The sequence below is a fragment of the Rattus norvegicus genome, chromosome X, assembly GCF_021556685.1.
Source record: "Rattus norvegicus strain SHRSP/BbbUtx chromosome X, alternate assembly SHRSP_T2T, whole genome shotgun sequence".
In the NCBI taxonomy this organism is placed as follows: Eukaryota; Metazoa; Chordata; class Mammalia; order Rodentia; family Muridae; genus Rattus; species Rattus norvegicus.
The window spans coordinates 19,447,516-19,470,651 of record NC_141554.1 but is presented as its reverse complement, the minus strand read 5'-3'; the positions used below and the strand labels follow the sequence as shown (position 1 = coordinate 19,470,651).

General features: G+C 37.8%; 1 protein-coding gene across 11 annotated transcripts in view; it reads left to right on the top strand.

Annotated features, from left to right (window-relative positions):
• The window catches only part of Sytl5 (synaptotagmin-like 5), a 243,631-nt gene that overhangs the window by 74,405 nt on the left and 146,090 nt on the right, over positions 1–23,136 (top strand). For 5 of the 11 annotated variants that reach the window (XM_087599506.1, XM_087599508.1, XM_087599498.1 and 2 more), the window contains one exon: positions 1,321–1,396. The gene's annotated coding sequence lies outside the window, so the exon portion shown is untranslated. 11 annotated transcript variants of the gene reach the window in all.

Below are 23,136 nucleotides of genomic sequence, written 5' to 3'. Positions count from 1 at the left end.
CACCACAACGTGAGGAACTGTATTAAAAGGTCACAGCATTAGGAGGGTTGAGAACCCCACTGTCTACATTGTTTTTGTTTTTATTTTTATTTTTTGCTCTTTCCCCTTTCAACAAATACTTGTTGGTTTCATCTGAAATGACTGCATGAATTTGTGTTCAGCCCTGTGGACTCAAGATTTAGTAAAATAGTTACTGTCCTTATCTGGTCCTCACTCATAACAGAGAGAGTGAAGATGCAAAATAACTGACTACATCTGTGCTAGGTGTTGACTCAGGAGGAGAGATGGCCTTAACAGAAACCTGATCGGAACATTAGAGAAAAGATCAGATTTCAGGGAAGCAAAAAGACTTGCAAAACAAGGTTTAAGGCAAGAAAAAAAAGAGCTGACAATACAGCAGTATAGAGAAAATTGGGGGGGGGGGATTGACTTCTTAGAAACAAAGACTAATGTTGTAAATGATTATAATGATCTTTAATTTGCTATTTGGGTGAGATGGACTTGGGCAGTGAGAGATGAAGAATCAGTGAAAGTGGCAAGCAGGAAAGAGGCATGCCTTGGTTGGTTTTTAAAATGACCACTGTGGTTTTAGAGTAAACAAGAAACCAGGCTCAGCTCAGCCAGGACAGTTGACTCTGGTATAATCAGGTAGTCATTCCAATATTTCCTTAATAAATAACTTAATAAACTCTGATGGTTTAGTTTGCTAATCTGGTTGTTTGATGCAGTATAAATATAACCTATGGCAAATTGATCCTTAGTGATCTAATTTCCAATACTTATACCACTATAATAGATATGAAGCAATAGATTTTGTACCCTAAAATACAGTTACAGTTATAAACTGTGAGAATGTCAGGGGCATAAGTACTTTGCAGGTATTAACACTCAGTCTGCATGACAATCCTATGTTCTTCACTATTTTGCTAAATATCTAAAGTACAGAGAAATCAATTGCCCTAGTTTACATAGTTGACAATCAAAAGAACTCAGATACAAACCCAAGCTGTCATTTACTGCTGCATCAGTATTATCCCTGTGCTTTAATTACTTCTTGTAGTTTCTCATCTGCATAAGAATTAATTGGGGCAAGTCAATTAAATTCTCTCCTGGAAATTCTTTTTACCTATGTGAATTGCCAGTTTGACCATTTTGTTTGATACATTTAACACCTGATAAAAGTAATTGAACTTTTTATTTAGACAGTCAGAATCATAACATTATGTGTTCTTTATTTTTATCTTTTATTTATGTAGCAAGCATCCTTGTATTTTTATGTATTTTGTATTTTTACTTGCCCCATATGTTTTTCCCCCTGAGGTGCTGCAGCTTGAAGCCAGGGCCTCACACACGATAGGCAAGCGCTTTACCAAAGATCTACAGTCCTCAGTTGCAGGTATTGTTATATGCGTCGGAAACACCAAGGGATTCCAATTCTAGGCAGTATACAGCGTCATTTTCTGCACTTTGAGGGTGAACAAACTAAAATATCAAAGGCTTGATGGTGTCTGAGGTGTACCTGAGTATGGTGGAGCATGCCTGTAATTCCTCCAACACTTAGGGGAGGCTGAGTCAGGAAGGTCGGGAATTCAAGGCTGGTCTCATTACAAAGTTAGTTTGAGGCCAGGCTGGGCATCATGAAACCTTGTATTACAACAAAATCAATACATAATATACAAATCAAATATAAAAAACCAAAATGTAACAAAAACAAAGGAAGACTGAAGGCAAAGGGCTACAGAGCACCTTGGGATACACACCAAAGCCAACTGGCTACAGAAGCGTGGAAGCCACTTGTCTGTATCTCTTTCTTACCTAGAATGCATTGCTGTAGTCTCAGGTAAGTCTAATTTGCTAAGGATGAGAATGTTCCTCTTTTAATACTGATCACAATTTTCCTAATCTTTCCTTAGAGCACATTATGGTGTCTATATGTACTAATATACCTAAATGTTAAATATAAATTACATAAAAGTTAGGTAAATAGTCAATAGATATTTTTACTTTACTGATAAATAATTAGGATAAAGCAAATGCCTATAATAAATGTATCAAGTTTTAATATATGTATATGTGTGTGTGTGTGTGTGTGTGTGTGTGTGTGTGTGTGTGTGTGTGTGTGTACGTTTGGACTCTTTTACTTAAAAATACCTAGCACTTAATATTACATGCCATCCGTCCTTGAGAAATGTTTAAGTGCATGAATTATTAAGTGCATTAAAAGAGGTTTAATTCCACATTTGAGAGATAAAAAAATCCCAAACTTTGTACACTGACCGTACTTGGAACACTTATTTTTTATTGGCTATTTTTGTTTGTTTTAAACATTTATTTATTTTATGTATATGGGTGTATACCTGAGTGTATCTTTATGCCTCACATGTTTGTAGTATCCTGAGAGACCAGAAGACATGTCAGGTCCCCTGGAGCTAGAGTTACAGGCTGTGAGGCACCAAAAAAGGGTGCTCAGATCCAAATCTGAGTTCTCTGGAAGAGCAGCAAGTACTCTTACCCACTGAGCTGTCTCTCTAATTCCCAACTCAGGGTGCTCTTAACTGTCTCTCCTAGTGGGTAAATAGCATCACAGTGGCAGGAGGATCTATTAGATACAAATGCCAGAGTGAGGGGAAGAGCCAAGCTAGATATTTTAAAAACAATTTCTTATAAAGAGAAACTCAGGGTTCCTGGACAACTTCCTCAATTCCCTCTGAGGGCAGAGCCTACTGTGACCAAAAGACTTCCCATCTCTCCTTTTAAAATTTTCTTCTAATATATCCCAACTGCAGTTTTTCCTCCCTCCACTACCCCCAGTCTCTTTCCCATCTCCCCTCTTCCCCAGATTCCCCCTTCACCATCCCTTAGACAGGAGCAGTCTCACAGGGACATCAACCACACAAAGCAGAACCAGTTACAATAAGACCAGGCACATAGAATTACATCAAGGCAAGACAAGACAGCCCAGTAGGGAGGAAAGGGTCTCATATGTAGGCACAAAAGTCAGGAACAGCCTCCACTCCCACCATTTAGGAGTCCCATAGGGATGACAGCTACTTATGGGCACCATCTCTTAAAAGCCCCACCATTTCTACATCACTGAACTCACAACCAGAATCCAACATATGAACTCTTAGAGCAATGCCAGCCTTTAATAGAGTTCCTTATGTTGTGGTGACTCCAACCATAAAATTATTTCACTGCTTCTTCATAACTATAATTTTCTATACTTGTGGATTATAATGTAAATATTTTTTGGAGATAGCGGTTTGCCAAAGGGCTCATGACCCACAGGTTCAGAACCATTGCCTTAGAGGACAAACTCAAACCATATTCAAATATTATACGATAAATACCTGATTGTTAGCTATATTCACCCTGCAAGTTTTCTCATTGTATATTCAAGCATTTACATTTTAATTTACTTTTTGAGAATTTAACACATGTCTACGAAAATATTTTGTATATTTGTATGTTTAATCAATAGACATTGATCACATCTAACCCCTCCTCTTGGGTCCCCTCTACCCTGGAAAGTTAATGTCCTTTCATTATTTTTCAACCTATTGAGAGTAATTATTGCTCTTAATATGTGCTTGGGTATCGTGTTATCTACTGGAGGATGGTAAACCTACCACAGGTCACATCCCTGAAGAAAACGGATTCTTCCTCCAGCATCATTTAGCTGCTAATAGCTCCTCAGTTAGGGGTGAGACCGTATGAGACTTTTTCCTATCAATACATTTAATATGAACATTTAACATAAAACCTCTTTTATTTATAAATTTGCAGCCTCTGGAAATTCAGTATAGCTAGCAAAAGCAAACTAATACATGCACTTAAATATTTTTCAAGAGAAGACATCATGTTAAATGTGCTTATGTCTGTTATATTAAAATCCCTGTACATGCTGGAATGTTGACTGGACAGGAATGTTGTGTAGCTTGATCAGTCAACAGTTTTTAACTTCCCCTGGCAGAGCCATCATAGATGCTCCACAATTTACTTGCTGATTGATGGATATATCTTTATCTTCCATGTGGGAACCGACATGTTTAAGACCTGTATAATTTAGAGCCTTGCATATGAAGAACAACCTTGGATTTCAAATGGTTAGATATTATAAAATACAAGTTGCTTTCCTTGTAGGGCGTGGTGATACATGCATTAGATTCTAGCACTTGGGGGTTCGAGACCAGCCTCAGTTACATAGTGATTTCAATGCCAGTTTGGGCCACATAAAATTGTGTTTAAACGAAGTGAACAAAAAATTTCATAAAATTTTAACAGGAGTTGTCCCTTCACGTCTGACTTCTAGTCTGCTTTTACTTTACCAACTGAAACTCCAGGCGTTACTAAAGTAACTAAAAAATACTTGATAGAGAATTGTAGAGTAAATATCTCTGGTTGAACTTCAGCTTAGGAAAATCCAGCCTTTTAAATGCTATCGGAAATACAGCATGAGTCAGAGTACATATCTTATTGTCACAGGTGACTCATGCTTCACAGATATGTGATGTTTGCTGATTTCAATGACAAAGAATGCCTTTGCTCCCGTTTGTGAGTTTGATTTAATTTCTTCCCTATCCTTAAAGTCCTTGACTTTGGTAAGAACCTCCTTGATCATATAACTACTGCTATTACGGAAGCAACGTCTGGAATGCCCTTTGCTTTTTTGTGGTTAATATTGAAATAGAAAACGTGAGTGTCTTGAGTCAAAAATCCTCTAAATCTTTTGAGGGAAAGCAAACCTAGCCAACCAAGATGTCCCAGATCATTTCACTGGTGCGTAATAGTTACTTCCTGTTCAATAAAATCTTAGCATTAGGCATTAGAACATGAACATACCATGTCCCAGTCTAAATAATTTTTCTTCATTTAAAATTTTTGAACTCAATTTGAAATTGCTTGGGATTGATGCCAGAATACTTTGTTTTGCTATTACTGTTTGAGACAGCCATTTAATAGGCTAGGGTGGCCTTAAATTTGGAGCAATCTTCCTGCCTCTGCCTTCTATGTGGGGCTTATATGAATGAACAACTATACCTGGATATTCAACAGTAGGAACTGAAGAACAATATAATACTAGTAAACATTTTGTATGCACTAGATGGTTTGCATGTATTATATTGTTTAATTCTTATAACATTTGTGAAGAAAGGAACATTATGCAAAATATACAGGTAAAAAAGTTTAAAATGAGAAACATTAAAGAATTTAAAGTTTCAGATTTGGCAGACATGTGGGTGCAAAAACAAAAGACGTCTGACCTCAGCTTCTGCGCTCTCAACCATCAAGTACAACAGATTCTGACTCATGAATCTCCTTTTAGTCAAGTTTTCCACAGTGAAAAACATTCCTAAAAAGAAGAAAAAGGTTAAAAAAAACATAAAAATACTCAAGAAAACAAAGAAAAGGCCATAGAAGTGGATTAAGGCAACTGCAGTGGCTGAATAAGATAAAGATGAATCAGTGGAACAAGTGCTATCTTATACCATATGTTACTTGGAAATAATATCTAGACTCTGTGCTAGATTGTGAAGTGGAAAAATGCATGGGCTCAGCAAACTGGGACTCGTCTTCTGTTCCCTGGCACATGGTGGGTCAACTCTTTCAAAATGTTCCAATCACATGAAATGTATATACAACTTGAAATAGTTTTTCTCATTTTCAAATAGTTGTCATGGTAAGCAATGATTTCTGACATGAACTCAACATGAAATCATTGAGTGGTCTGCTTATGCATTCTAGCTATGTCCTACTTATTGTGTCCCCGGAGCAATGTAGAATTCACTAATTCATTAGATGAGCAAAGTGTTTTGGTTCCCATCTACATGTGAGTTAGATATAATTAGTGACTTGTATGGAAAGAAGACTCACACTTGAAGGATTTGGATGCTTGGGAAATCTTTTATGATTGTTGTTGTCTTTTCACTTTGCTTAAATCAGAAGACTGCTAATCTTGTTTCAAGAGCTAACACATACCATATTTTGGGGACTGAATTGAAGTGGAATCCTTGAGGATTTTTTCTCCAGTGTCATGGCCAACACTCTGGGATATTTCTCAGTGTCCATATTATTGGGATACTAGTGGAAACTTTCAATTCAGACCTTATTGTCTGATGTGCACAGAATGTGAACATCTTAGTGATATTTTTCTATGTGTATGAAATGCTATAGAAACAATGCAAAGGACATGAGCTATGTATACTAGATACATACTTAGAATTCCAGTATATTCCAGGCTGAGGCAAGAGGTTTACAAGTTCCAGTCAAGACTCAGCTACATAGTGAGTGGATTACGTAGTAAAATAACACGACAAATCCGTGGGTGAAAGCTTGTAATTCCATCTGTACTGCTAAGACAGAGAGGTCTCAAGCTCAAGGTTGTCATGTTCAACGGAGGGATTTGAAAGCTGCCCTTCTCAAATTAAACAGACCTTGTCTCAACATAAAAACAAATAAAAGGTGTGTGGTTCTAGTACAGTGGGAGATTGTCTAATGACATGTTCTGGTTTCTTTTTACTGCTTTATCAAAATACTTGAACAATAGCAATTTTGGGGAGGGATACATTTATTTCATTTACAGGTTACATTTCACTACTAAGGGAAGACAGGCATCAGTTTCAAGCAGAAACTATGGAGAAACGTACTTGCAGTATTTCTCATGGGCCTATGCTTTCTTATACTCTCGAGGACCACCTTACATGAGCAATGTCTTGGATTCAACCTCTATTGTCTGTTTGTCTGCTGGTCCTTCACTGTCTATCTCTGTCTCTCTGTCTCACTTTGACACACACACACACACACACACACACACAAGGATTAGATGTCAGGTGCTGCAGATTTTATGAGAAAGCTTTATTATAGCTAGAGGTATATAATGTTAACTTAAATTTTAATTTATTTATGTAGGTTTGTCTTTGTGTACCAAATGTGTGCTTAGTGGCCTTAGAGGCCAAACAGATTGTGGGCCACTGTCTGACTTCTGGGAATCAAACTCCAGTCCTCTGCGAGTAGTGTGATTACTATTAACTGATGATCCATGGTCTGAAGAAGCTAATTTTAAAGGAGGGAGGCAGAGTTCACTCTATGAGGTTGGAAACACAATGAGGATAAGGCATGTCCTAGGGGAAAGAGCACACATACTTGAGAAACCTCAAAAAAAGTCAGTATGATTATGTGAATGCTGTTTTAATTTTTTGAAATATTTAAATACAGCATAGGAGGTCCATTAAAAAGACAGTTTCATAGTTTTGATATGTCTATCCCAACCCACAGCCCCCTAAAAGTAATTTTCATTTACCTGATGTAGTTGTCACCTCAGAGACTCACTGCTGAATAAGCTCACTATTTCTAGTTCATTCTGAACGCTGGCTTGCTAGTCAACTCAGCTGTTCTAGCTCAAAGTACTTTCCAAACAAAGTAATTCAATCTGGCTTCTCTCTCAGCCTCTGACTGAATTGCTCTTTGGTTTCATACTAATTCGTGTTCTAGTCTTCTGACCCCTTATTCTCTGGCTTCAACTGCCTCTGCTGACCTGCAGTGCACTGCATGAACTCACGAAAGAACTCTCTGCACTAACTCCCAACTGACTGAAAAACTGATTCAACTCCCAACTCACTCAACTGAGGAACTGAACTGACTCCAACTGTCTGATCCCCCCTCCCCCCCACTGCTCTTTTTTTTTTTTTATTAACTTGAGTATTTCTTATATACATTTCGAGTGTTATTCCCTTTCCCGGTTTCCGGGCAAACATCCCCCTCCCCCCTCCCCTTCCTTATGGGTGTTCCCCTCCCAACCCTCCCCCCATTGCCGCCCTCCCCCCATAGACTAGTTCACTGTGGGTTCAGTCTTAGCAGGACCCAGGGCTTCCCCTTCCACTGGTGCTCTTACTAGGATATTCATTGCTACCTATGGGGTCAGAGTCCAGGGTCAGTCCATGTATAGTCTTTAGGTAGTGGCTTAGTCCCTGGAAGCTCTGGTTGCTTGGCATTGTTGTACTTTTGGGGTCTCGAGCATTCACATTTTGATCCCCCCACTGCTCTTAATTAGCTTCTCTTTCCTTTGTTCTCATGAGAGTTGGTAATATCTTATCTCTAACTCATTCTGTCAAATCTTTCTCTCATTCATCACTTTGTCTGTCCCTCAATAAGATGTCATTTTTAAACATGGCTGCTTTCTTCTACAAAGTCATTTTTCTTAAAGCAGTATACTAAAGGCATGTCTGTATTCCAGCCAGAGGGTTTAAAGATTTTTTGGCGTGTCTGCATTCTAGCCAGATCAAAATACCATCAGACCTAGAAGGTATTTTGATGTAATCAGAGGATCCATGTTGCTAGATTAAAATTCCTCTAGTCAATATGATTATGTGAATGTTGTTTTAATTTTTTGAAATATTTATATACAGCATAGGAGATTCATTAAAAAGACAGTTTCATAGTTTTGATACATCTATCCCAACCCACAGCCCCCTAAAAGTAATTTTCATTTACCTGACGTAGTTGTCACCTCACAGAAATGACTGTTACAATCAAGATACCAAGAATTGTTTGGTTCTCTCTGTCTTTTGTGCTTCATCTTTTCCAGTTCTAGCTTCAGAAAAGGTGATTGGCTTCCTATTTCTGTAGATCAGCTCACTTTTCTAGATTTAACTTTGTTTTTAAAAACCGGATTTAGCTGGGTAGCACATGCTGTCTTGGAGTTTACTATGTAAACTAGGCATGCCTTGAACTTGTGGCAATGTGACTCTGATTCACAAATGCTGGAATAATAACCATGCACTGTGTCCTAATCACATTTCTATTGCTATGAGAAAACATAAACCAAAAACAGCTTGGAGAAAAAGTGGTTTGTCTCAGCTTAGACTTTATAGTACATCACTGAGGGAAGTCAGGGAAGGAGCTCAGGGCGTGAACCTAGAAGGAGGAACACTGCTTGCTGGTTTGATACATTCATTTATTCTCATGAGTGTTTTACATACATGTATATGAACCTCTAGGTATAAAAATAAATTCCTAAGACAGCTTACCAACATGAACATTTAGGAAAATAACATTAATAGGTTTTCCATGGGGACATACGCTCTTCTGACCAGGTTTACATTAGGTAATTAAATTCCTTCCCATAAAGAAGGCCTCAAATCAAGTCAAAAATTGAAGGTTACCTCCAAAACTTTCATGTCAATATTACACCAATGAGCATATCTTGCTTGTCAGGTCAGCATTTGGAGTTCACTTCTGGGTCCATTGATGACTTTTCTTTGCATAGTACCTCAGGTGTTATGAAAGTCAGCAAATAGAGTAGACATTTTCAGATGAGTTTTAGCTTTACTTTTTCTACAACTTGGAATCGAAATGTGTTATGTCTTCAACAGTAGGGTATTCCCTTCTATTTATGGTGGGTAGCCAAAAATCAATGAAAATATCCCACGTTTATCAGTAACTCATGGGAAGGTATCTCTCACCTGGCACTGGAATTTTCATTAAATAGCCTATGTCATCAGGAGAAAGCACTGTCTACCCATAAAAATGTTCAGACTCTTTTTAAAATTATAGTTTTATTAGCTTACAGAATAATGAGTTACCATAAGATTTTTTATGTATCATTTATTTGTATTAATGTACTCTAACCTTCTATTCTCTCCTGTCTACCTGCCTACATTCCCACTTTAACTTTGAACCCCCAGTATCCCTTCCCACTACTTTTATATAACATGTGTTTTATTAGCCCGTCATCACTTAAGCACCCCTTTTTATGGGTTTACTTTCAGCTTTCTGATATCTGTTGATGTTACAAATATAGATTTCTTGTTTTTCTTGCTCTACTTCTAACTCTTTCAATATAGTATTTTCTAGTTCCACCCATTTTCATTCAAATTTTATTTCATTTTTCTGTCTTGTTGGGCAAAATTGTATATATATACTATATATTCACTATCCATTGAACAGTTGATAGACTGTTGTCATTTCCTAGATACTGTGAGTGGGGAAACAAGAAGCATGCACACGGCAATTTTCTATGTAGGAATATATGGAGTCTTTTGGACTTATGTCTAAGACTGGCATATCTAGATCCTATGGTAGTTTATTTTCATCTTTTTTTGGGAATTGTCTGCACTATATTTCATAATGATTTCAATTTATTCTCCCACCAACAGTATATAAGGACTCTTCTTTCCACACGTCCTTAATTGTATTTATTGCCATATCATCTTGATGACAGCTACTTTGACTAGGGTGATATGGTACCCCACACACACTTTCATTCTCCCCACTCTCTATCTCCCTTTCTGCTTAAATCATTCTGCTTCCAGCTTCTCAGTCTCTACTGTCAGTTTCCTTACATCCTCTCACCCTCCCCCCTCTTCCCACATCTTTCCTCAATGGTGTCTTTCATGTTTCCTCAATTCCATTTATATTACTATAAGTTAAACACAAAAGGTAAAAAGCTAGAATCCACATATGAGAGAGGACATGTGTTCCATTTATCCTCTTCATCCTGAGCGCTTCGTTAAGTATACATTTTTTTTAGTTCAATTTCCCTGCAAATAATGATTTGATTTTTTACTTGCATCTGAAAAAATTCCTTGTATGTACCAACAGTTTTCTCATCTCTTCACCATCACTCGATGGGCATCTTTATGGATTCTGTTTCCTAAATATTGTGAAAATAGTAGTAAGGAACATGAATATACAAGTGTCTGTGTAGTGATATGTAAAGACCTTTAGGGATATGCCCAGCTGTGGTATGTGCCTTACATGACGGTTTTATTTACATGAAGCTTCAAGACTGATTTCCAAAGTGGCTGTACTAGTTTACTCTGTTGCCAACTGTACATACCAGTTTTTCATTGGCCACATCCATGCCAGCATTTATTTACATTTGAATTCCTGATTATGACTATTCTGATTGTGGGGAGATGGGATCTTAAGATAATTTCAAATTCCATTTCCCTTATGACTAAGGGTGTTATATGTTTCTTTTCAATGTTACCAGATGTTTGTATTTCTCATTGCAAAAACATTTTTGTTTGATCTTAGTCAGTGTTCTATTGCTATGAAGAGACATCATGATCACAGCAACTTTTATAAAGAAAAGAATTTAATTTGGACCTGCTTACAGTTTCAGAAGTTTAGTCCATTTTCAGCATTGTGGGTAGCACGGCAATAGAAAGGCAGGCATGGAGCTGGGGAAGGAACTTAGAATTCTATATCTAGATCAGCAGGCACTAGGTAGAGAGAGACACTGGGCCTAGGTTGACATTTGAAACCACAAAGCCACCTCCAGTGACACACTTCCTCCAACAAGGCCACACTTCCTAATCCCTGTCAAGTAGCATCATCCCCTAATAACAAGGCATTTAAGTATACAAGCCTATGGGGTCCTTTCCTATTCAAACCACCACATTTTGCTCACCAACACTCAAAGACTTGAAGTCATACATATGATGATGCAAAAATGCATTCACTCCAACATTATAAGTCCCCATAGTCTATCACAGTCCCAACACACTTTAAAAGTTCAAAGTCTCTTCAGAGACTCATGACAATCTCTTAATGGTAATGTCCTGTTGAATCAAAACTAAAAAGCAGACCATATAGTTCCAACATACAATAGCACAGAATACACATTACCATTTTAAAAGGTAGGAAAAGAAGCAGAGTGAGGAATTACTGGACTAAAGCAAGACCAAAATCCAACAGGACAAACTCCAAATTCTGAATCTCCATGATCGATATCAAAATATTCTTCACATTTCCAACTCCTTTCAGTTTTGTTGACTGCAACACACTTCTTTCTCTTGATATGGTTCCACTCCCCGTTATCAACTTTCCTCAGAAGGTATCCCACAGCTCTGTCATCTCTAATCTCTTGGAGTCTCCAGTGAAATTCAGGCTTCATCTTCACAGCTTCATGCAATGGCCTCTCTGGGCCTCCATATACAGGGACATCCCTGACACATGTCTGGCCTCAGCAGCTTTCCTTAATCATGGAGGGAGATTCAACAACCCCTTTCTGGTATCCTTGACTCTAAAACCAGAACCACATGGCCAAAGCTGCCAAATTCTTTTGTTAGATCTGGAACATGAAACTCTTATCCAATTTCATCTTCACCAGCTTTCTGTGGTTTTGTTTTATTTTATGGCTTTCTTCACTGCCATAAAGGACAAGCTGCTTTATGACAAGCTGCTTGTCCTAAAACTCATTCAAATATATGTTCAACAGCTTTGTATTTTCAATGGTTTTCTTTTCTGTCCAAGCTTGGCTGTCCTACAACTTGCTCTGTAGACCATGATGGCCCCAAACTCAAGTCTACCTGCATCTGCCTCCCCAATGCTGGTATTAAGGCCACATACCACACACCTAACTCTAAGCTTTTCTTTAATTCCTTTTCACAAGATAGAAGCTTGTGCTCTTGCCCTGAGGCCAATACTCCCTTTATTCCATTTAGGATCAGACTGTTCTTTAAACATTTTTATCTCCTTGAGCACTTGGCTTAGCTCCATTATTCTTCCTGGTGCTGCCTTTCTTCTCAGTCTGTACAGTTTATATTTTTCCTTGCTCAATTTGCTCGTTTCATTACAAATCAGCATAAGAGTGGCCACTGATAACTATTTGATTATTAGTCAATACTAAACTGTTTTGAAGTCTCCTCTATCATTAATCCACTTCTCTTCAATTTAGCTGTAGGCAGACTTTTTTTTTTAGGAAAGGGATAAAAGCAGCCATGTTCTTGGCTAAAATATCACAAGAAAAATCTCTGGCCCAATTGCTAATATTCTTGTCCTCTGAAGCCTCTTGAGGCAGTTTATCATAATCTGCATTGTTTTTAGCACCACTGTTTTCCCTGCTCCAACTACTGTGACCCATTAAGCCCCACTTTAAACATCCAACTGCTTTTCTACTTCAATGTCTCAAAGCTCACACTCTGCCAACAAGCAGCATGGCATGTCACAGCAATGCCCTGCTCCCTTGTACCAGCTGATGTTTGGTCCGTGTGTTCCATTGCTATGAAGAGACACTATGGTCACGGCAAGCTTAATAATATAATTTGAGCTTGTGTACCATTTCAGAAGTTTAATCTCTTCTCCTTAGACTGGAGAGCACAGTGGGATACAGGCAGACCTGGTAGCTGAGAATTTTAATCCAGACTTGAAGGCAGCAGCGGGGAGAGAGCCTCTGGGCCTGGCTTGAGCATTTGAAACCCCAAAGCACATACTCAATGGGACACTTCCTCCAATGAGGCTATTCCTCCTAATCTCTGCCGAGTAGCACTACTCCCTAAAGACCAAACACTCAAATATATGAGCCTTTGGAGGCCATTCCTATTCCAACCACCACAGTTCCAGAGCCCACATTTTACTGTATCTTGATGCTTAGTTTTTCTAGTTCTTTGTATCTTCTAGAGACTAATTCTCAGTTGGGCATAGAGCTGGCAAAGAGTTTCTTCCTGTCTGTGTGCTGGCTCCTCACTTGACAGTTTCCTTTGCTACATAGAAGCTCCTTCATTTCATGAGATTCCATTTGCCAAATATTGTTCATGTTTCTACTACTATTAGAATCCTAATTAGAAATTCATACCTGTGCCTAAAATTTGAAGTATATTTTCTACTTTTCCTTTAGCAGGTTGAGGTATATGGTCTTACTTTGAAGTCCTTGATTTCTTAGTAGTTGCATTCTGTGCAAGCTGAGAGCTAAGAATCTATCTAGCTTCATTTTTCTGCATATTGAAATCTACTTCTCCTAGTAGTGTTTGTTGAACATGCTGTTTTCTTCATGTATTTTTGCTATTTTTGTCAAAAATCAGGTAGCATGCTGACAGAAGATATAGCTCATCTGCTAAGACCACACTGTCTGCTCTTTCAGAGGACCTGGTTCCATTCCAAGCATCCATACAGCAGCTTACAACCTTCTATAACTCTGCTTCCTGGAGATCTGGTGCCCTCTATTGGCCTGCAGGCATCAGACATACTACTGAAACATGGACAGAGATATAGGCAAAACATGAAATAAATAAAATAAAATAAAATACAACAAAACAAAAACTAGAGTAGCTGTAGTGCTTGGATTTATATATTTGCTCTCAATTCTATGTCCTTTGATGTAACTGTTTTTGTGCCAGTACCATAATCTTTATGTGATACTTGCTCTGAAATAGGATTTGAAATAATTATTTTTGTAGGATGTTTTGCTTATTCTTGTTTGTTTAAGCTTTTTGTGCTTAGCCTTCTTATTTTTATGGAACCTAGGACCACGAGGCACAGCACCACCCATAATTGGTTGTGCCCCCACCCCCTATCAATTACTAATTAAGAAATGCTCCATAGGTTTGCCCACAGCCCAATTGTATGGAGTCATTTTCTCAAATGAGGTTTCCTCCTGTTTGATAGCTATAGTTTGTGTCAACATGACACATACTTAACTTATATTTCTTTTTCTGTATGTTCGTCATTGATATGTAGGGAGAATGATACTTTTGTGTATTAATTTTCTATATTGCCACTTTACTGAATATTTTTTAAAGCTCAAATAGTTTTTTTTTGGGGGGGTTAGTCATTAGCATCTTTTATGTGGAGAATTATATCATCTGCAAATTGGGATATTTTGATTTCTTGTTCTTCTATTTATATTATCTTTATTTCCTTCTCTTCTTTTATGGCTATAACCAATATTTCAGACATCAAATTGTATAAGAATGGAAAAAGTAAAAAGTTGTTTCTCTAGAGAACCCTGACAGTAATATTTTTCCCAATTGAATTACCATCATAATGTTCTCAAAAATCAGCCAATCATGTCTTTTTGGTCTGTTTCTGGTCCTTTAATTTCATTTTAGTGCTCAGAATTTCTCTTATTTTTTACCGCTTTGATTGATTATTGATTATTCTATCTTTATGATACAACTTTAATTCAGGTGATATGTTTCTTCTAATTCGTCTTTGAAGTAATTTTGATTTATGATTTGTGCATGGAGTATCAGAGAGAGCTTTGCAAAAGATAAAGATAGGTCAGATAGTGCAAGGTCTTGCTAGTCTGGTGGCATAAATTTTGTCTGGAATATAATATAAAATATTGAAGATATTTGCAGAGGAGTAATATTACTATATATTCTGAAAACCATAATTGAAAACTTATAGGGAATAGATTAAATGGTCTACATAGTTTTCTTTAATCTCACAATACTTTGTATACTTGCTTGCCTGCTTTTTACAGTATATAAGAATGCTAAAGATCTCTATACTATAATATTTGGATGTTTGCATGTTTTTATACATTCCTGTGAGTTTGGGTATATTAATTATCACATCATATCTTTTGAACTTCATTCATGAATCCAGAATGATTCTTTGCTCCCATCAAAACTAGTTTTTCATTGCTTCAGTCTCATCCCCTGCACTCCCCATTCTGTTTTCTGTCTCTGGGAGTATGAGTGCTCTTAGTATCTCTAATAAATGAAATCATACACTGTTTGTCATTCTGCAAGTGACTTATTTAACCCACCTATCTGTATGTGTGCATCTGGTGAGCAAACCCAAGGCTCCGTGAATGTGAAACAAGCACACAAGCACTAGGCTACATCTTCTGCATTTGTCCTAGTCAGTGGTTTATCCTCAGTTCCTTAGAGAATGCCTGCAGGTACTTAGTGAATACTGGTCAAAGGATGAGTAAAAGGGAGGTATGAAAAGAATCGGTAAACTGGGCTGAAGAGATGGCTCAGAGGTTAAGAACACTGACTGTTCCTCCAGAGGTCCTGAGTTCAAATTCCAGCAATCACATGGTGGCTCACAGCCATCTGTAATGGGATCTGATGCCCTCTTCTGGTGTGTCTGAAGACCTCTACAGTGTAGTTATAAATAATAAATAAATAAATCTAAGAAAAATATCTGGTAAAGCATCAGGTATCTTAATGTTGACAAAGAATTAGTATAAGAAGGTGTAAAGGGAAGTAAGTTATGTCTGATGTTGTTGGTAATCTGTTATCTTTAGGAACGGCTCACACACTCCTCCCCGCGCTGTTTTATTTAGTTTGTATCACAGTCTTCTGAGTTAGATGGTATATAAAACCTGAAAATTAGAGCACTTAAGGGAACTAAACAGAGTAACTTAAACAGAGTAACCTCACTGAGTTGCAGAGTTTGCATGAAGGCAGTTTGGGACTAAATAATGAGAGAGACAATTTTGGCTCTGGGGGAAAAGTGTGGACTCCAGTTACATATATGGCAAACAGTAGTGGCTAAGGGTATTTACTACAGCATGTGAACAGAACTATTAGCCTTAAAACAGAATTTGTAGAATGAAACTAGATGCTTGTGGACAGAGAATCTTAGAGAGAAAACTGATAAGTATCAAAGAAAGAGCTAGGAAGAACTACAGAAGAGTCATGTCCCAATATCTAAGCAAGAAGAAGTGCTAAGGAAAGAACATGGGTTGTATCTCATATCTCACAGGAAGAAGAGAAGACTTCCAAGATAATGGCTGAAAGAGGTCATTATTCCTCATAGATAATGACTAGGTCAATGGGTCTATGAAAAAATGTACCTTTTTGGTACTAGTTTGGGCAGAGTCAGGTTGGAAGACACCAAAAAAGTGAATAAAAGATGGATGATAGGAAATAAAACTCATTGTTTATGAAAACAAAAGAAATGGTGAGAGTGATCAAAGACCAAACTGGGGTTGTCATTGTTCAAATAGAGTATTTGACCATGGGGTATGTGTGTATTGGGGGCGGGTTATTCAGATGGATGAGGAGGTTGAAATACCAGGGCCCAGTGAATGGGAATCCTGATAAGAGACATCATTATCTATGGTTGTGCTACTCAGTCTGTAGCCAACAGATCAATACTAGTCAGTGAATAATGACCTACTTGTCTGCAAGATGATAGGCACAGAGATGGAAGCTAGAGCTTGGGAGATGATGATTAAGAATACTCATTGTCCAACATGAAGATCAGAGTTCAACTCCTTAGCATCCAAATAAAATCCTGGTATGATCACTTGGATGTCTCTAACCCCACTTTTGAGTGGACCAGAGACACGGGTATTACTGTGGCTCTCTAGCTCTAAGTTCAGTAAGAAGACCCTGTCTCAGGTACATAGGGTAGTATACCTGATGTCCTCTATTGACCTGCACAAGTACACTCACCCACACATGCGCATGTACCACCCATATACATTCCTTGTATGAATAAATAAATAAATAAATAAATAAATCATCTAGGAAATTAAAAGCAATTTGACAATTATTTGATATTTAACTGTACTATTTAAGAAATATTTTAAACCCAGGGCTTCCATTTTCTATCTTTTACAATTGACTTTTTGATGATTTTTAAAACTTACTTTGATTGATTTGGTGTATGTATGTATGTATGTATGTATGTATGTATGTATTAAGTAAAAGTTCAACATGAATGATTTAGTTCTATCCTTCTATGGTGTGAATTCAGGGATTAAACCCAAATTATCATATCTGATAACAAATGCCTTCACTGCTGATACATATTTCCAGCCCCTGATTATTGTATGACAATAAACTTTTAATCTTTGGTAATGTTGTCATCTTTAAAATGTTTTTAGATTACCCTAATCCATTCTTTCTCTCCAAATTCCTCCAGGATCTTTCCCAACATGTCTCCCTCCCATTTTCATGTCTTTTTTTTCCTTTTTTCTTAAAGGGATCTGTCCTGTCCAGTTAGTTTTGTTTCTGTGTGCATTGTTTTGGGGATATGTTTTGGAGCACGAGAAGCCTACCAGAGGCTATATACTGTGGGCCTAATGTGTACTGTGTAATTAAAATGCTGATTTCCATGCTCCCTGTCTCCCATACAATTTTTATTCTAAGTATCTCCTGTCTCCATGTATAAACATTGCACCCAAATTCTTCCCTAATTTGTCAATAAAAGCTGATCAGCCAATGACTGAGCAGAAGAGAGAATAGGGCAGGAATAGAATAGAGAGGAAATGGGGATTAGCCACAGGATGAGAGTCTAAGAGATATGATGGGAAAACCGCTAGAGCAGAGAAAGTGTGTCAGGGATTTTGGCTGGGAGGTAGCCAAATTAGATTAGAGGATTAAAATAGAGAAATACTGTTCAGTTATTGTGCTTTTAAAGCTTGTTAAAATAAATATAATAGTCCAGCCTCAATCATTAGCTACCTAGTCGGACTAAGAGAAAAACGATAACACACTTATTTAAAAGATATAAGCAATATGCCCTGAGGAAACCTGACTCTTCCTTCAACAGCCATTAACTGTCAATAGCACCTCAGATAGAGGTGGGCCTGTTGACTCCTTCCCTATCCATGCTGGAGTGTTAAAGGTAAGAACTTGGACAGGCAGACATAGTTGGTATAAGCTCTTAAGTCCAATATCCTCTCCAGAGGACAATATTTTTCAGGTGCCTTTCTTGATCCCTGGATCTTATAATCTTTCTACTCCCCTCTTCTGCAATATTTCCTATTTTGTTGAGCACTCCATCATAATTCTCTATAGTTTGTTCATTTGTGAATATGTATATTAACTACCATCTAGTACATAAAGAACATTCTCTGGTGAGGGATAAAATCTGTACATATCTGTAGTTATAAGGATAGTATTCAGAAGGCAGTTTGGTACTATGTCCACTTAGTAGACTAATGATAGTGTAATGTCCACTAGGACCTATAACCTTCCTAGCCATGGGTTCCTATCCAATTTACAGTCAGACACATGAGTTTCTTCCTATGGGGTGAGCCTTAAATGTTAGTTACCACATAACATTTATTCTACTAAAGCAAAAATAGACATATCTTGCCATGCCAATCATAATTGCACTAAGTAAGCCTGTTTATTACTTCTCTCCCCCAGCAGCTTGCATAGTACCTCCTGTTGTCTTCAGACATAGATTTTATTTTGTTTTCAAACTGGGTCTTTAGTGACAATTATATAATTTTGATCTCATTCAAAAACATAGAAATATAGGAATGTGTTTTAATTTTAATCTCAGGTGTGGATATATGGGGTTATTTCAGATTGTTCACAACAGTTGACTACGATTTCTCTTGTGCTATAGCAGAGGCATGGTTTGGCCAGCTACAGATTTTACAAATTTTCTGTGGTTTTGTGATGTTTGGAATTCTGAGAACTGTTCAGGGGGTGTATAAGTGCTAAAGCCCCAGTAGAGAGTAAGTGGTTGTTGCTTATTAATGGGGGGGGGGGCTGTTGTGGCTTGTTAATAGTTGTGCTCAAAGAAAAAGAAAAAGAAAGAAATTAGATTCAGGAAGTTTCCTAATTCCTTTCTCCCCTCTATCCTTATTTCTTTCCTATCTAGTGTTAGGTGGTGAAATCAGGGAGATACAGAGTTGGAAACAGAAGAATTTACAATGTAACAAGACTTGCTACATGGTCTAACTTACTCTGTAAACTAGGATGGTCTTGAACGCATAAATTCTCCTGCCTCTGTCTCCCAAGTGTGGGGATTAAAGGCATATATATCTCTTCTCAGCTCAGTAATAAAGTCTTACCATGAAGTTCTGGTGGGTAGCTAACAGCAATAGTGATAGCATGTGTTATTTTGGGGTATGGTGGCTTGGGACTCCTTTGTATAGCAACTCTCGAGAGGGATATTCTTCAATTATCCATAGGCTTTCTGTTTGATAACCTATTTCTGTGAGAACTGCTATTACCCTATGGAGGATAATGTCAGTTAGGCTCATTTTCATAAATTATATATTTTATAAGACTTATGAGATAGTTTCTATATAGCTTTTTCAAAATCTTTTAATGTTAGCTATCTTTCTCCCTTCTCTGCTCTACCTTCCCATCTCCCTCCTCACTTAACTTGCTCTTTTTATTTCTCTTTTCCAATTCATACTACCTGTGTTTTTTAAATCTTATCCCTTATATCCTTCCTCTACCAACACCAATAACCCCTTTTTGGTTTTTGGATTACACAACGACTCCAGGTCAAACACATAAATCTAAAGATCTTAAGCTATTATTGTATATATGAAAGGGAGCACACCATTTGTCTTTGTGGGTCTGGGTTGCTTTACTCAGTATTAAAATTTCTAATTCTGTCCCTGTTTTCTTTTGATATCTGTTGTGATAAAACATTCTCACTAAATGAAACTTGAGAAGAAAAGGTTTATTTGACCCACACTTACAGGTTACGATTTATCACTGAATGAAGTCAAGGCAAGAGCTCAAGGCAGGAACCTAGAAGCAGAAAACATGGAGAAAGATGGCTTGATGGCTTCCTCTGTTCATGCATAGCTGACTTTCTTATATAGTCTAGTATTGAGCTGCCTGGGGATTGTGCAGTTCAGCGTGGGCTGGGCTCATCTGCATCATGTAACAATGAAGACAGTCCCCCATAGACATGCCGATACCTACCTGAAAAAGACACTTGTTTAGGCTCCACAATTAAGTCACTTTAGATTCTGTTAAGTTAATAACTAAGGCTCACCATGGACAATAAATTTTCTTGAAAATTCCATAATTTCAATTTTCTTTAGAGATGAACACAATTTTATTTTGTGTAGGTACCACATTTTCTTTACCCATCGATTAGTTAATAGACATCAAGGCTGACTCCATTTCCTAAATACTTTGATTAGAGCAGCAACTGTATGGATGGGCACGCATCTATGTAGTAAGCCATGGATACATGCCCAGGGGCGGGAGAACTTCATCATGTTTTTAGCTTTCGGAGAAAGCACCGTACTGATTTTGCTAGTGTTTGCACCAGTTTTAACTTCCACAAACAGCAAATAAAGGCTCTCATTCCCACAAAAATATCCTCTATATTTTTGTTCTATTTTTTGAGAATTTAATACATTTGTTTTCCTAGCCCTAGCCATCATGAGAGGAGTGAGGGGAAATCACAGTTTTAATTTGTATTCCCTGAGTGCTAGGACATAGAACACTTTTGAAAATATTTCTTAACCTTTTGTCTTTTTTCTTTCGTGAACTCTCTGTTCAGATCTAAGGTTCACTTGGAAAAAGCAAATTTCTTGAAAATGTCATATATGTATACAGTGTATCTTTAAGATATCTACTTCCCATCCCCTTACTCCAACTGCCATAGAACATGGGATCCTATCTCTTCCAACTTCATGTCTTCTTTTTACATTTATTTTCTTGTTTTATTGATTATTTTATTTATTTAGTTCCCAAGCACTTCCTTCACCAGGTTTCCTCTTCCCTGAGACCCTCTCCCATCTGCCTTCTCCTATTCCTCTAAGTGGGTGGGCCCTATCCTGGCACATCAATCTCTGTCAGAATCAGCGCCCCCTCTCTCACAGAGGCCAGACAAGGAAGCTCTGTTTGGAGATTGTATACTATAGTCAGCTACAGCTTTAGGGGGAGTCACTGTTCCAGGTGTTGGGGGACCCACATAGATACTGAGCTGCATATCTGCTGCATATGTGCCAGGTGCCTTGGTCCAGGCCATGTCTGTTCTTTAGTTGGTGGCTTAGTTTCTGAGAACTCTCAGAGGTCAAGGTTAGTTGATTCTGTTGGTCCTCTCGTGAGGTTCTCGTGCCTTCCAGGGCCTTCAGTCCAATGTTTGGCTGTGAGTATTTGCATCTGTTTCAGTCAGTTGCCGGTAGAGCCTCTAAAAGGACAGTAATGCTAGGCTCCGGTTTGTAAGCACATCCATTCACTTATTTACCTAGTTTAGTTCACAAAGCTCAGTTAGTACTGCCCACATGGGCATGGGAAATAAATGTGTGGCCACAGTACTAAATGAACAACTCTCCATTCCCCAACAACCATCAACTGCCAACAGCTCCTGTACTTAGGGGTGGGACCTCCAGAAGCTATCCCTCTCAGCATGCCTTTAAATATCATTTTATTGTTTTAGAATATCATATGTGTATATAATGTGTTTAGATCAAATCCATACCCATTGTTTTCTTTCTAGTTCCTCCCTTTCACCCACCATCTCTCTCCTAGCTTTCTGTGTTCTTTTTAAACCTACTGAATCTATTGGATTGGTCTTGTTAAGGTCTTGTGTAGGTAACTGGTATTGAGTTCATGTATGATACAACAGCCCTGCGATATCCATAAGAAAGAATTTCACATGTCTTTCCCCATCATCCAGTTCTTCCATTCTTCTGTCCCGCTTCTTCATAATGTTCCTTGACCCAAAGGATGGAATGATATAGATGTCCTATACATCTCAGCATTAACTTATTGCAGTCAAAATATTTTCTGACCAAGGTTGGAAACAACACAAACCTCTGGACATCAAGATTAGTATTAGAAGTTTGAAAACAGAATTCTTTACAAATCCATCATCAATAGATTATCCTCTAGGACCCATGACTTCCCTAGCCATAGAATAGAATTTGACTGCATGCTATCCGTCCAGTGGAGCAGAAATCAAATCCAATTGAGAGATTTGTTACCCCAGTAAAATCTTGCCACTCTTGCACAAGTGGGCACATCTTGTCTGGCTGGTTGGTATTGTAGTGTTCAGAGTCACCATTGAGACCATTGATGAATTTTCTTCCACAGTACCTCTTAGATCCATGAAAACTATCCATCAAGGAGAGATTTTTAGTCAGTTAATGATTGATTTCTGAGTTCTGAAACCTGAATTTTGTATTACCTTCAGCAATAACTTGAAGTAATGGTGGGCAAACAAGAACAACAGTAATAGCCTGTTGTATTTTAGGTATGTCTAAAGACTTTCTGACCAATAACTTAGAGAGAGAGAGGACCTGTGCTGGGCACCAAAATTTCATTTAATTTTCTGAGTCTTCTGGGAGCAGCATTATTCATCAAAGTTGAATAATTCTGTTCAAACTCTTTAAAAATCGTATATTTACTTAGCATAGAAAATAGTTGGAATTTTACAGGGTTTCTGTATACATCCTTATTTTTTTCAACACAATTTCTATTGCCCCTTTCTTCCACTCCTCTGTCCCCAACCTGACTTAAACCTTTAGTTCCCACTATTCTTCTAATATTCTTTCACATCACACATGTGCTAATATCTGCTCCTATTTTTCTTTTAACATGAGTTGCAAGATCTTAAGTTCTCAAGTAGTTTCTTCATGAACACTCCCTTTTAGATAGGACTTCTCAGGTCCTTCATTTCTCCATCCCCATCAATTTGCTACATGCCTGAGCCCTTCTGCCACCAGGATTTTTC